At 41.4% G+C, this 14,143-nt stretch overlaps 1 protein-coding gene across 2 annotated transcripts in view; it reads left to right on the top strand.

Annotated features, from left to right (window-relative positions):
* Positions 1-14,143, top strand: part of ZNF19 (zinc finger protein 19) — a 111,860-nt gene that overhangs the window by 5,349 nt on the left and 92,368 nt on the right. For both annotated transcript variants that reach the window (XM_027119353.1, XM_027119357.1), the window contains exon 2: positions 4,026-4,103. The gene's annotated coding sequence lies outside the window, so the exon portion shown is untranslated. The remainder of the gene's footprint in view (positions 1-4,025; positions 4,104-14,143) is intronic.

Genomic DNA, 14,143 nt, shown 5'->3' with positions numbered 1-14,143 from the left:
CTCTCTCTCTCTCTCTCTCTCTCTCTCTCTCTCTCTCTCTCTCTCTCTCCTGCTACATAGTATTCCAACGTATGGTTATACCATAATTTTTGCCCCCAAATGTTGCCTATCACTAAGGCATTGGTTAGTCAACTAATTAATTGCTTAATAAATAAATTATGGGGGCTTCCCTGGTGGCGTAGTGGTTGAGAGTCCGCCTGCCGATGCAGGGGACACGGGTTTGTGCCCCAGTCCGGGAAGATCCCACATGCCATGGAGCGGCTGGGCCCGTGAGCCATGGCCGCTGAGCCTGCGCGTCCGGAGCCTGTGCTCCACAACGGGAGAGGCCCGCGTACCGCAAAAAAAAAACAACAAAAAAATAAATTATGGTATAGTTGGAAGGACACTGGGAGAAAAGCCCGGCGGCAGAGCACCTTCCCCCAGGAAGCAGTGGCAGAAGACATGGGGGCTGCCAGCAGAGGCTTGCCTAGAGGGTGAATAGTAGAGCCCACCAGGTAGAGAAACGCATGAGCCATCCTCCAAAAATAGTGAAGGTGACCCCACTGCTGGCAGGAACACATTGCTTCTAGAAGCAGTGAGAGTGACACTGAGGTTCTCTCCCAACACACACTTCTCGCTCAGGCTTGTGACTCAGCCCCCCTACTGCTCCCTTCCAATATTTCTGCATCAAAGCCTTCCCTTTAAGAATCAGAGGTTCCCATTGACTAAATCCTCCCTTTCTGAGGCCACCTTATCCATGCTTCAGTAGCCATAAGTTGATGACTCCCAAATGTACATCTCTAGTCTAGACTTCTCTTCTGAACTTCAGAGTTGCACGTTCAGCTGCCTTCTTGCATCTCCACTTGGAGGTCTCAAAAGCATCACCAATTCTTCATTTCCAAGATATGACTCACGTTACATCTTCCTATATCTGGCCTTCTTCCAAGTGCTCCTTCTCTCAGAGAATGGCATCTCCTTCCAACTGCACAAGCTACAAACCTAAGACATCTTCAGTACCTCCTTTTCCTGCATTTCCCCATATCCAGTCTGCCCAAATATCCCCTTCCATCTCCACTGCTCATTCTAATACAAGTAACCACAGGTTACCACAATCTCTTAACTGGTACGTTGCAGCCAAAGTGTTTCTTTTTTTTTTTTAAACTTGAAATCTCATGTTGTCACTTGCTTAAACCCTTTAGTAACTTTCCATTGCTTTTAAAATTGAACAGAATTCCTAGCATGGCCTTTAAGGTCCTACATGGTCAGACCCTGCCTACTTTCCTCCATTCTTACCTTGCACCACACACCTGCCGGCTCTTGGGCCTCTCCTACTGCAAGGTCATGCTCCCTCCTGCCATAGGCCTTTTGCTCACACACTTTTCCTTCTGTCTGTATCATTAACTTCTATTCAGTCTTTAAAGCACAACTCATAGAAGTCTTCTGCTGACCCTCTGCTTTGGTCAGCTTCCTTTTCTTCATTGCTCTGATCTCCTTTTGTTTTTTATATATATATATATTCCTTTGAGTGTTTCCAACATTTGATCAACATCTGTCTCCTCCACTAGGCTGTAAGCAACCTGAGTCTAGGGACTGCCTGTTTTTGCTTATCATTGTCACACAGAAATTAAATTTTGAATAAATGAACGACTGCTCACGGCATAGCAATGCACCCTTACCATCTCCTTGGAGACACAGCCCTATCTCTTGCTGCCTGGGGATGCTGCAGAAGAAGAAGCATCCACCAGCCAGGAGCTTGTGCTTTGGAGTCAGGGAGATCTGAGCCTGTTTTGGCGCTGCCATTTACCAGCTGTGGATTCTTGAGCAAGTCCCTTTATCTCTCTGAACTTAAGTTTCCCAGTCTCTACAAGAGGGTTACCACTTACCTCATAAGGTTGTTGTTGTTGTTTTAGTCACACCCAGTACATTTAATATGTATTTTTTAAAGAATCATCTTGGGGACTTCCGTGGTGGTCCACTGGTTAAGACTCCGTGCTCCCAATGCAGAGGCCCAGGTTCAATCCCTGGTCAGGGAACTAAGATCCCACATACCACAACTAAGCCCGCGCGCTACAACCAGAGAAGCCCACGCACCGCAATGAAGAGCCCTCACGCTGCCACAACAGACCCATTGCAGCCAAAATAAATAAATAAATAAATTTATTTATTAAAATAAAAAGTCATTGTGGGGACAATTAGAAACTTGGAAAATGGACAGTGTATTAGATGATTCTTTTTTTTTTGGCCACACCGCATGCATGCCGGATCTTAGTTCCTTGACCAGGGATCGAACCTGTGCCCCCTGCATTGGAAGCACGGAGTCTTAACCACTGGACCACTGGGGAAGTGGCCACAATGACTTTTTTAAATCTAGGATCCATTCAAAGTTCACCCATTGCATTTAGATGTCATACCTCTTTAGTCTCCTTTAATTTAAAGCACTTCACCTTACTTTTAAATCTTTTGTCTGTCATGATGTTGACACTTTGGAAGAGTCCAGGCCCATTGTCTGGTAGAATGTCCTCTGTTCAGCGTTTGCTGCCTCCTGTTTAGATTCAGGTGAGACTTTTTTGGTGAGAGGACCGCATCAACGAGGATGTGTACTTCCCCATACTCTCCACCTGGGGGCATACAGTACCATTTTGTCCCAGGTTTGGTGATGCTAAATTCAATCACTTGGTTAAGGTGGTGTTACCTAACACAGCTGTGATGGGGGATTAAATGAAGGAATGTACCTAAGGGGTCTGGTCCATAAACCTTAGTTCTTCCGCATTCCCCTTCAGCCTTCACTTTGCGGCAGATGCACAACCTTCTTTTTTTTTTTTAAGATTTTTTGATGTAGACCATTTTTAAAGTCTTTATTGAATTTGTTACAGTAATGCTTCTAGGGGCTTTCCTGGTGGCTCAATGGTTAAGAATTCGCCTGCCAATGCAGGGGACATGGGTTTGAGCCCTGGTCTGGGGAAGATCCCACATGCCGCGGAGCAGCTAAGCCTATGCACCACAACTACTGAGCCTGTGCTCTAGAGCCCACGAGCCACAACTACTGAGCCCATGAGCCACAACTACTCGAGCCTGCATGCCTAGAGCCCGTGGTCTGCAGCAAGAGAAGCCACCACAGTGAGAAGCCCGCGTACCGCAATGAAGAATAACGCCTGCTCGCTGCAATTAGAGAAAGCCCTCGTGCAGCAACGAAGACCCAACACAGCAAAACAAATAAATAAATAATAAATAAATAAATAAATTCTTAAAAAAAAAAATAATGCTTCTGTTTTAGGTTTTAGTTTCTTGGCTCTGAGGCATGTGGGATCTTAGCTCCCTGACCAGGGATCAAACCCACACCCCCTGCATTGGAAGGTGAAGTCTTAACCACTGGACTGCCAGGGAAGTCCCAAGATATACAACATTCTTGACTACACTTTCTCACCACAAGTGCCTCTTGGTGGGACTGGTAGTTATCACTAATTTGAGACTACTTTTTTTTAAATTAATTAATTAATTTTTATTTATTTGGTTGTGCTGGGTCTTAGTTACAGCACGTGGGCTTCTTAGTTGTGGCATGCGAACTTTTAGTTGCAGCATGCATGTGGGACCTAGTTCCCTGACCAGGAATCAAACCTGAGCCCCCTGCATTGGGAGTGCAGAGTCTTACCCACTGTGCCACCAGGGAAGTCCCAAACTTGAGACTACTTTTTAAAAAAATATTTTATTATGAAACTTTCAGGGGACTTCCCTGGTGGTTCATTGGTTAAGACTCTGCACTCCCAATGCAGAGGGCAAGCGTTCAATTCCTGGTCGGGGAACTAAGATCCCTCATGCCACACGGCATGGCCAAAAAAAAAAAAAAGATAAACAAGTGTGAATAAAATACAATTAAAATTTTTATTATGAAACTTTCAAATATACACAAAAGTAGAGAGAGTAGTTTAATGAATCTCAATGTATTCATCACCCAGTTCAAAACAATTATCACTATTTTACCAGTAAGCTTTGTAATTACTTTTGAGTTTTATCCTTTGAGCCTCTTCTTTTCTTTCCCTAATACACAGGTCTTTGAATTCTACAGGGGACATTTGGGAAAACTTTTCACTTATGAATTTTCCTTGTTCCATTGGTCCAGCTTGCAGGTAAGTGCTAATGATAAATGCATGCTGTTGGAGATAGTAGGCACTGGTTCAGCATGTCCAGAAGTGCTGCGGCACTTCTCAGACTGCACACCAGTCACCTGGGGGTCATGTGAAATTACAAATTCGGACTACATAGCTCTGGAATGGGGTCTGAAATTCTCCATTTCCAAACAGACTTCTAGGTAATGCCAGTGGTGCTGGTCTGAGAAAAAGCTTTGAGCAGGGAAGTGTTCTTAGAAGGTAAAACCTTGATATTTTGGATACAGACGATAAGAAACATCTGATAAGAAAGAAAGAAGCTAAGTAATGCCTGAGGTTCCTTCCAGCACTTAAATTCTTTGAGTCTTTGTTCCTAGCCTCTAGCAATTGCAGAAGTAACTAAGCACAATGAATTCACTCCTACTTGTAGGAAGAAGCAAGCTTGAATTAAAGACGTGAAACCCCTGCATAAAATTGCAGTACGTTTGTTCCAGTTCCTCCTATATAATCAACAATCCTAGTGTCGAGTTCGAGGCAATGGAAGCACTGCCCAGACTGTCACACAGATTTTTCCTTGCCTTTTAAAATATTTGTTTCTGTAGGCAGGCAGATGTATAGTTAAAGCACGGATAAACCAGTCTGTGGAGGTGTGACCCAAGAATTTTTATTTCTCTAAGCACTGAGGTGACAGTTCGTTATAGTCCCGAGAAATGAGAGGAGTGGTTAGAAAGTTCCAAAATATTTGCTCATGCTTTCACCTTAGATTATCATGTTGGTGTGGAATTTGGTCAATCAGCCACCACATATTAAGCATCTACTATGTGGACAAACAAGACAGAAACATCCTAGTGGTAGAGGAGACAGAAAATAAACATGCAAACAAATAACTAAGACAATTTCAGATACTGAGACATGTTCTAAAGAATTGAAACAGACCCTGCTTTTCCTTGTTTCAGGCTTTACCTCCTTTTTTTTTCTTTCTCCTTTCCTTTCCTTTTTTTCCCCTTTCTGCCAGTCCTTCCCATGAACTTAATTAGCATTAGATGATTGAGAAGGCTTACAAAGATAGCTCTCAAAAGAACCCTTTCAACTGCTACCAAAATAAGACTACACCAGCAATTACAAGAAAGAGGCAGGAATATCCCAATATATCCCACCCTTTTAAACTGCAGTGTTTTGCAGCACTTACAGATAAAGAAAATTGCAGCTTGGGACAATACCATAACCATATACCCCTTTCTGCTCTTGCCTTATAAAAACTCCAGTTCTGCTTCAGCTCAGGGAGTTAGCTAATTTTGAGGTGCTACCTGACACGCATCAGCTGAATATCTGAATTACTTTATTTTTTAGTTCCTTGACAGAATATAAAAGAGACCATTTTAAGGGGGAGAGACTGCTTTACTTGGGATGGTCAGGGAAAATGTCTCTGAGAAGGATTCATTTGAATCGAAAGTAAATAATAATAAGGTCAGCTTGAGATAATTTGGGGTAGAATGTTCTAAGCAGGAACCACACATACAAAGTCCAAGAAATTTGGTAGAAAGTGGAGAACATGGATGCAGGTGAGTGAATGAGGAGAGAAGGGCCACGTGGGTTGGAAACCCCTGGAGGTTTCTGTTTTGTTTGTTTTAACAGCTTTATTAAGACATAATTCAGAGAATTCCCTGGCGGTCCAGTGGTTGGGACTCCACACTTTCACTGCCAAGGGCCCAGGTTCAATCCCTGGTTAGAGAACTAGGATCCCGCAAGCTGCACGGCGAAAAAAAAAGACATAATTCATATACGATTCACCCATTTAAAGTGTACAATTCAACGTTTTTTAATATGTTCACGGAATTGTGCAACCATCACCACCATCAAGTTTAGAACATTTTCATCACCCCCAAAAGAAAGCCCATAGCCATTAATATTCACTTTCCACCTTCACACCCCGCTCTCACCCCCAGCCCTAGGCAACTACTAATATATTTTCTGTCTGTATGAATATGCCTATTCTGGCCATTTCATGGAAATGGAATAATACAATATATAGTCTTCTGTGACTGACTTTTTTCACTTAGCATAATGTTTATCCATTTTTATGGATAAAACATCCATAAGGTTTATCCATGTTGTAGCATGTATCAGTACTTCATTCCTTTTTATGCAGAATAGTATTACACTGTATAAATATGCTACTTGTGTTTATCCATTCATTAGTTGATGAACATTTGGGTTGTTTCCATTTTTTGGCTATTATGAATAATGTTGCTATGAACATTCACATACAAGATTTTGTATGCAAGTGTGGGTAAAAGGTTGTATTTCTCTTGGGCACGTAACTAGGAGTGAGATTGCTATTTCATATGGTGACTCTATGTTTAACCTTTTGAGGAACTGCCGAACATTTATTATCTTTTTATTTCAGCAATCTTAGTGGGTATCTCATTGTGTTTTCTTATGTACTGCTTTTTTTTACAGTTTTATTGATATATAATTGACATACAGCACTGTATAATTTTTATTTATTTAAATTGAAGTATAGTTGATTTACAGTGTTGTGTTAGTTTCACGTGTACAGCAAAGTGATTCAGTTACACATATATACATTTAAATTAGGTTATTTATCTTTTTATTGTTGAAGTGTAACAGTTCTTCATATATTCCAGATACAAGTTCCTTATCAGATATATGATTTGCATGTATTTTCTCCCATTCTGCAGGTTGTCTTTTCACTTTCTTGATGGTGTCCTTTGAAACACAAAAGTTTTTAATTTTAATTAAGTTCAACATCTCTTTTTTCGTTAGTTGCATGTGCTTTTAATGTCATACCCTAGAAACCACTGCCTAACCAAGAGTCATGAAGACTTACTTCTATGTTTTCTTCTCAGAGTTTTATAGTCTTAGCTCTTACATAAGAGGCCTATGATAATAGATAATAGTTAATTTTTGTATATGGTGTGAGGTAGAGGTCCAACTTCATTCTCTTACATATGGATATCAAATTGTCCTAGCACCATTTGTTGAAAAAACTATTCTTTCCTGGTGGCACAGTGGTTAAGAATCCACCTGCCAGTGCAGGGGACGTGGGTTTGAGCCCTGGTCCAGGAAGATCCCACATGCCGCAGAGCAACTAAGCCCATGCGCCACAACTACTGAGCCTGTGCTCTAGAGCCTGCAAGCCACAACTACTGAAGCCCGCCTAGAGCCCGTGCCCTGCAACAAGAGAAGCCACCGCGGTGAGAAGCACACGCACCACAAGCAGAGTAGCCCCTGCTCGCCGCAACTAGAGGAAGCCCACGCACAGCATCGAAGACCCAATGCAGCCAAAAATAAATAAATAAAAATAAGTACATTTATAAAAAACAAAAAGAAAAACACTATTCTTTCCTCATTGAATCGTCTTGGCACCCTTTGAAAGATCATTTGACCATTTATGCATGGATTGATTGATCTATTCCATTGATCTATTTGTCTGTCTTCATACTACTACTACATTGCCTTTTTTTAAAAAATAAATTTATTTACTTATTTTTCGGCTGCGTTGGGTCTTCGACGCTGTGCACGGGCTTTCTCTAGTAGCGGTGAGCAGGGACTACTCTTTGTTGCGGTGTGTGTGCTTCTCACTGCGGTGGCTTCTCTTTGTTGTGGAGCACAGGCTCTAGGCACACGGGCTGCAGTAGTTGTGGCTCATGGGCTCTAGAGCACAGGCTCAGTAGTTGTGGTGCACGGGCTTATTTGCTCCGTGGCACATGGGATCTTCCCGGACCAGGATTCGAACCCATGTCCCCTGCATTGGCAGGCGGTTCTTAACCACTGCCCCACCAAGGAAGTCCCCACATTGTCTTAATTTCTGTAGCTCTGTAGTAAATTTTGAAATCAGAACTTTGTTTTTTCCCACAGTATTTTAGTATCAGCTTGTCAGTTTCTGCAAAAAAAAGCCACCTGGGATTTTGATAGGGATTACATTGAATGTGTAGATCAGCTCGGGGAGTATTACCCTTTTAGCAGTATTAAGTCTTCTTCTCTATGAACATAGGATATTTTTCCATTTATTTAGATCTTTTTATTTCTTTCAACAGTTTTTTATACTTTTCAAATATACAGGTTTTACACTTCTTTTGTTAAATTTATTACTAAGTACTTTATTTTTGATGCTATTGTAAATTAAATTGTTTTTCGATTTCCTTTTTGAATTGTTTGCTAGTATGTAGAAGTAGAATTGGTGTTTGTTTATTCATCTTGTATCCTGCAACCTTGCTAAACTCCTCTATTAGTTCTAATATTTTTTTAGTGGATTCCTTAGGATTTTCTATATATAAGATAATGTTATCTGCAAATAAAGATCATTTTACTTCTTCCTTTTCAATCTGTATGCCATTTCTTTCTTGCTCAATTGCCCTGGATAGAATCTCCAATATATTATTGAATAAAAGGGTGAGAATGGACATGCTTGTCTTGTTCCTGGTCTTGTGGGGGGAAGTATTCATTTCTTCACCATTATGATATTAGCTGTGAGTTTTTTATAGATGTCCTTTGTTTCAGTTTAAGGAAGTTCCCTTCTATTCTTAGGTTACTGAGTATTTTTAATCATGAAACGTTTTTGGATTTTTGTCAAATGCTTTTTTTTTTTTTCTTGCACCTATTGAGATGATCAAATGGTTTTTGTCCTTTATTCTATTAATGTGGTGCATTAAATTAATTGATTTTCCAATGTAAAATCAACCTTGCATTCCTAGGATAATTCCCACTTAGTTATGGTGTATAATTCTCTTTATATACTACTGCATTCAGTTGACTAGTATTTGTTGAGGCTTTTGCGTCCATATTCATAAGAGATATTGGTATGTACGTTTTTTTGGTAACTTGTCTTTCTGGTTTTTGTATCAGAGTAAACTGGCTTCATAGAACGAATTGAGAAGTGTTTCCTCCTCTCCTATATTTTGGAAGAGTTTGAGAGGATTCATATTAATTCTTTAAATGTTTCGTGAAATTCACCAGTAAAGTCATCTGGGCTTGGGATTTTCTTTGGGGGAAGTTTTAAATTACTAATCCAATCTCTTTACTAGTTATAGGCCTTTCCAGATTTTCTGTTTCTTCTTTAGTTGATTCTGGTAGTTTGTGTCTTCCTAGGACTTTGTCCATTTCGTTTGTTATATAATTTGTTGGCATATGTTTCTTCATGGTATTCTCTTATAATTCTTTTTTTTCCTGTAAGGTCACGTAGTAATGTCCCCTCTTTCATTTCTGATTTTAGTGATTTTAGTCTTCTCTCTTCTTGGTCAGTCTAGCTAAAAGTTTGTCAGTTTTGTTGATCTTTTCAAAGAATGAAATTAGGTTTTATTTTTTCTTTTCTTTTTTTTCCCCTCCTGTTCTCTATTTCGATAATTTCCACTCTAATTTTTATTGTTTTCTTCTTTCTGCTTGCTCTGGGTTTTGTTTGCTTTTTTTCCCCCCTGTTACTTAAGGTGGAAATTTAGTTTATTGATTTGAGATCTTTCTTTCTTTTTTTTTTTTTTAACATTGGCATTTATAGCTAAAAATTTCCCTCTGAGCACTGTTTTAGCTCCATCTTATAAGTTTTGGTATTTTGTGTCTTCATTTTTATTTATTTATTTTTTAAACATTTTATAACTCTCTTATTGATATTCTCTGTTGGATGAGATGTTGTCAACATACCTTCCTTTAATTCCTTAAATACGGTGTCCTTTAGTTCTTTGAACATATTTACAATAGGGGCTTTGAAGTTTTTGTTAAGTTCAACATCTAGGCCCCCACCAAAGCAGTTTCTGTTGCCTACTTTTTTTTTCTTCTTGTCATGGGTCACATTTTCCTGTTTCTTTGCATGTCTCATAATTTTTTTGTTGAAAATGGAACATTGCTACAATAATATGTTGTAGCAACTCTGGATTTTGATCCCTCTCTCACCTGGGGCTTGTTTTCTTATTTATTTCTTCAGTGACTTGCCTGGACTAGTTCACAGAAATCTATCAATATTTTCTCCACAGTGCGTAGTCTCTGATGTTGCTCCTCAAAGAGTGAAGCTTTGACTCTGTGCACAGTCTTCTGACCACCAGGGATTATTGTAGTTTTAGCAGTGCTCTCTTTCCCTGGTCTCCCTGTTAAGCTGCTAGGTGACCTGACTTTACTGTAACACTCACAGCCTTTAGCCTCCAGTAATTGCTAGCTAACTGCTCTGTTGTTTTTGGCAAAGTCTGGGGCATAAATTGTTCCACAGTGTGATCCAGCTAAAGTCAGACCCCTTTGTGGGGGCAGTCTTTGAGGCTTGCTCTGAGCTCAGAAAGGCTCTTCTTATCTGTCTCTTTCCCTGGTTTACTCTCTTAAACTTCTAGCTGGGCTACTATTTTGTTTGTTGCTGCTAGTTTAATGGAGCTAAGAGCCTCGTCTTAACTGTTTACCACGAAAATCTCCATTGTTTTTGACAATACCCTTATGCATGAACTTCCCCACATTGTCTTCCCAATAAAGTATGTCCTCTTTGGGAGAGCTACTGAGCTCTCTGTTCTTTTTTTTTTTTTTTTTTTTTTTAATTTATTTTTGGCTGCATTGGGTCTTCGTTGCTGCGTGTGGGCTTTTCTCTAGTTGTGGCAAGTGGGGGCTGCTCTTCGTTGTGGTGCTCAGGCTTCTCATTGCAGTGGCTTCTCTTGTTGTGGAGCACGGGTTCTAGGCACGCGGACTCAGTAGTTGTGGCTCACGGCCTCTAGAGTGCAGGCTCAGCAGTTGTGGCACATGGGCTTAGTTGCTCCGCGGCATGTGGGATCTTCCCGGACCAGGGATTGAACCCGTGTCCCCTGCATTGGCAGGCGGATTCTTAACCACTGCGCCACCAGAGAAGTGTCTGAGCTCTCTGTTCTTATGGCCTCCCTCTCCCCCACCTTCCAACAGAATGCCTGTACTACTGCATTAGAGTAGGGCATGGGCAGGGACTGTTGTCCACTTCTTCTGAAGTGATAAACCTGGGTTGCTCCACGAGTGGGGCGTTGGATGTGGATGGCAGCCCCTAGTCTTTTGGGCTTGCCCTCCTGGCATGGAATCTATGAGTGAGCTGGGGTGGGGGCAATTGGGACCCAATATTCTCAGCTTTCTGTGCCTAGGTAAAACTTCCACCCTGTGAGTGGGACCTGGGATTTGGAAGGGAGTCCCAGTCCAGGCCCCTGCCAGAAAAAGGGATGACATGCTGGCCACTTGCCCTTCCTTGGGTGAAACCATACTCCTAGACTAGGAGCTGAAGGGAAAGGGAGTCCTGTCTTCTTTGACCTCCCTGCTTGAAGTAGAACTTATGTCACAGTGGGCTGGGAGGAGATAGAATCAGACAGTGGCTCAAATACCATAGACTCTTACTGTTCTTATCAAGATTTACTAAGCTTTCTTGAATAAATGTTTCTCCACTTTCTGTATACTCTTAGGACAATATCCAGAGATTTTAAATGGTTGGTTTTTTAAAAAATAATTTTCACTAGTTAAATGTTTCAGTGAGGAGATGAGCTTCTCACGCTGCCATTCCAGAAGTGTGGTCACCTTAGGGGTTTTATTTCCCCATCATGTTTTAGTATGAAAAATTCTAAACAGCAAAGTTGGAAGAATTTCACAGTGAATACCCATATTCTCCTTACTAAGGTTCTACCATTAACATTTTGTTATAATTGTTGTATCATATCTGTCCATTTACCTATCATTCACTCTGATGTATTTTTGGATGCAATGCAAAGTAAGTTGCAGACATCAGTAACTTCTAAATTCTCTCACATGTGTATCATTAACTAGAATTCAATATTTGTTTGCAGTTTTTTTTTCTTTTGAGGTAACTTTTGCATCCAATGAAGTACATAAATCTTAAGTGTACAGTCATTGAGTTTTGATAGATTCACGCACCTATGCAACCCAAACTCCTGTCAGGATATGAAACATTTCTATCACCCAACAAAGTTCCCTCATATCTCTTCCCCGTCAATCACCATGACCTCCCCGCCCTCAGAGGCAACCACTGTTATTATTTTTTTCTACCGTATATTAGTTTTTTCCTGGTCTACAACTGTACATATTAAGAAATCATATAGTATGAACTCTTTCATGTAGAACTTCTTTCACTTAGCCTAATGCTTTTGCGAGGCATCCGTGTTGCATGTATCAACTATTAATATTATTACTGAATAGTATGGCATGATATGAGTTTACCAACTTATTTATCCATTCTCCTTTTTACAGTCACCTGGGCTATAATTTACTGGAGGACTTTAGGCGGAGAATTGGCATCTAATTTACCCTTTAGATAGGTCATTCTGGTTAGTAAATGGGAGGTGAACTATGAGAGCAGGGCAAGAAGAGGCCTGTTAGGAGGTTCTGGCAGCAGTTCAGGTGAGATTTGAAGTTGCTTTGGATGAACATTGTAGCAGTGCAGGTGTTGAGTGGAGATGGTCTGATTCAAGCTAACAGGACTTGCTGATGGACAGGATTGTGGAAAGTGAAAGAAAAGAAAGAGTCAAAGGTGACTATTCCCCCAAGACATTCATTAAACAAAATTTTGCCATTTTGAGGGTGGAGAGGCAATAAAAAAACACGCCATAAACTTCCTGCTTGGGGATTTGGCTAAGCAACAGTTGCAAGGCAATCACTAAGCAAATATTTGCCAACTGCATCCAGAAGGCAATTGGTTAGTTCATACACCCTGGGAACACCTGCAGCTCTTTAGACAACCAGCATAATTTGCAGCTTCTCTTGCTATGATAATACGTATCACTATATATATATATATTTTTTTTTTTTTTGCGGTACGCGGGCCTCTCACTGTTGCGGCCTCTCCCGTTGCGGAGCACAGGCTCCGGACGCGCAGGCTCAGCGGCCATGGCTCACGGGCCCAGCCGCTCCACAGCATGTGGGATCTTCCCTGACCGGGGCATGAACCTGTGTCCCCTGCATTGGCAGGCGGACTCTCAACCACTGCGCCACCAGGGAAGCCCTTGTATCACTATTAGAAATACAATTCAACTTAATTTTTGAATCTCTGCTTTATCCACCCTCCCACCTGCCACCCCACTTGACCTAGCACTTCAGAGCTGTTGGCTTTAAGATTCAACTTCCCTTATTTCACTCAGACGGGAAACTCTTAAATGTTGGTTATTTCTTATCTGAATCTTTAAATATGTCACTGTGTTTCTGTGATTGGCCTTTTAAAAAGTATTACATAAAGACTGATCCCTTTACATAAAATGAGGCTGAGATCAAGCTTTCGTTTATTAAACAAATATTTATTGTGTGCCTACTAGATGCTAGGAACTGTGCTAGGCATTGGTTATACCACGGTGAACAAGATAGACTGCTCTCGGGCTTCCCTGGTGGCGCAGTGGTTGAGAGTCTGCCTGCCGATGCAGGGGACACGGGTTCGAGCCCTGGTCTGGGAAGATCCCACATACCGTGGAGCAACTAGCCCCGTGAGCCATAATTACTGAGCCTGCGCGTCTGGAGCCTGTGCTCCGCAACAAGAGAGGCCACGATAGTGAGGGGCCCGCGCACCGCGATGAGGAGTGGCCACCACTTGCCGCAACTGGAGAAAGCCTCGCACAGAAACGAAGAGCCAACACAGCCATAAATAAATAAATAAATAAGATCACATCCGTGTATACAGGGAGTTTAGAATTTAAAAAAAAAAAAAGACTCTGCTCTCAAAGAGCTCAAAGAACACATAAATTGGGCAGTTTTTTTTTTAACATCTTTATTGGAGTATAATTGCTTTACAATGGTGTGTTAGTTTCTGCTTTATAACAAAGTGAATCAGTTGTACATATACATATATTCCCATATCTCTTCCTTCTTGCGTCTCCCTCCCTCCCACCCTCCCTATCCCACCCCTCTAGGTGGTCACAAGGCACCGAGCTGATCTCCCTGTGCTATGCGGCTGCTTAAATTGGGCAGTTTTATTACAGTGTGATAAATGCTATAATAGAAAGCATGTAAAAGTGGCATTCAAGGGCTTCCCTTGTGGCGCAGTGGTTGAGAGTCCGCCTGCCAATGCAGGGAACGCGGGTTCGTGCCCCGGTCCGGGAAGATCCCACATGTCGCGGAGC

This window comes from Aethalodelphis obliquidens, unplaced genomic scaffold (genome assembly GCF_003676395.1).
Source record: "Aethalodelphis obliquidens isolate GAN/ISIS:26980383/991018 unplaced genomic scaffold, ASM367639v1 scaffold20, whole genome shotgun sequence".
NCBI classification, from domain to species: Eukaryota; Metazoa; Chordata; class Mammalia; order Artiodactyla; family Delphinidae; genus Aethalodelphis; species Aethalodelphis obliquidens.
This window is presented reverse-complemented; position numbering and strand designations above follow the sequence as displayed.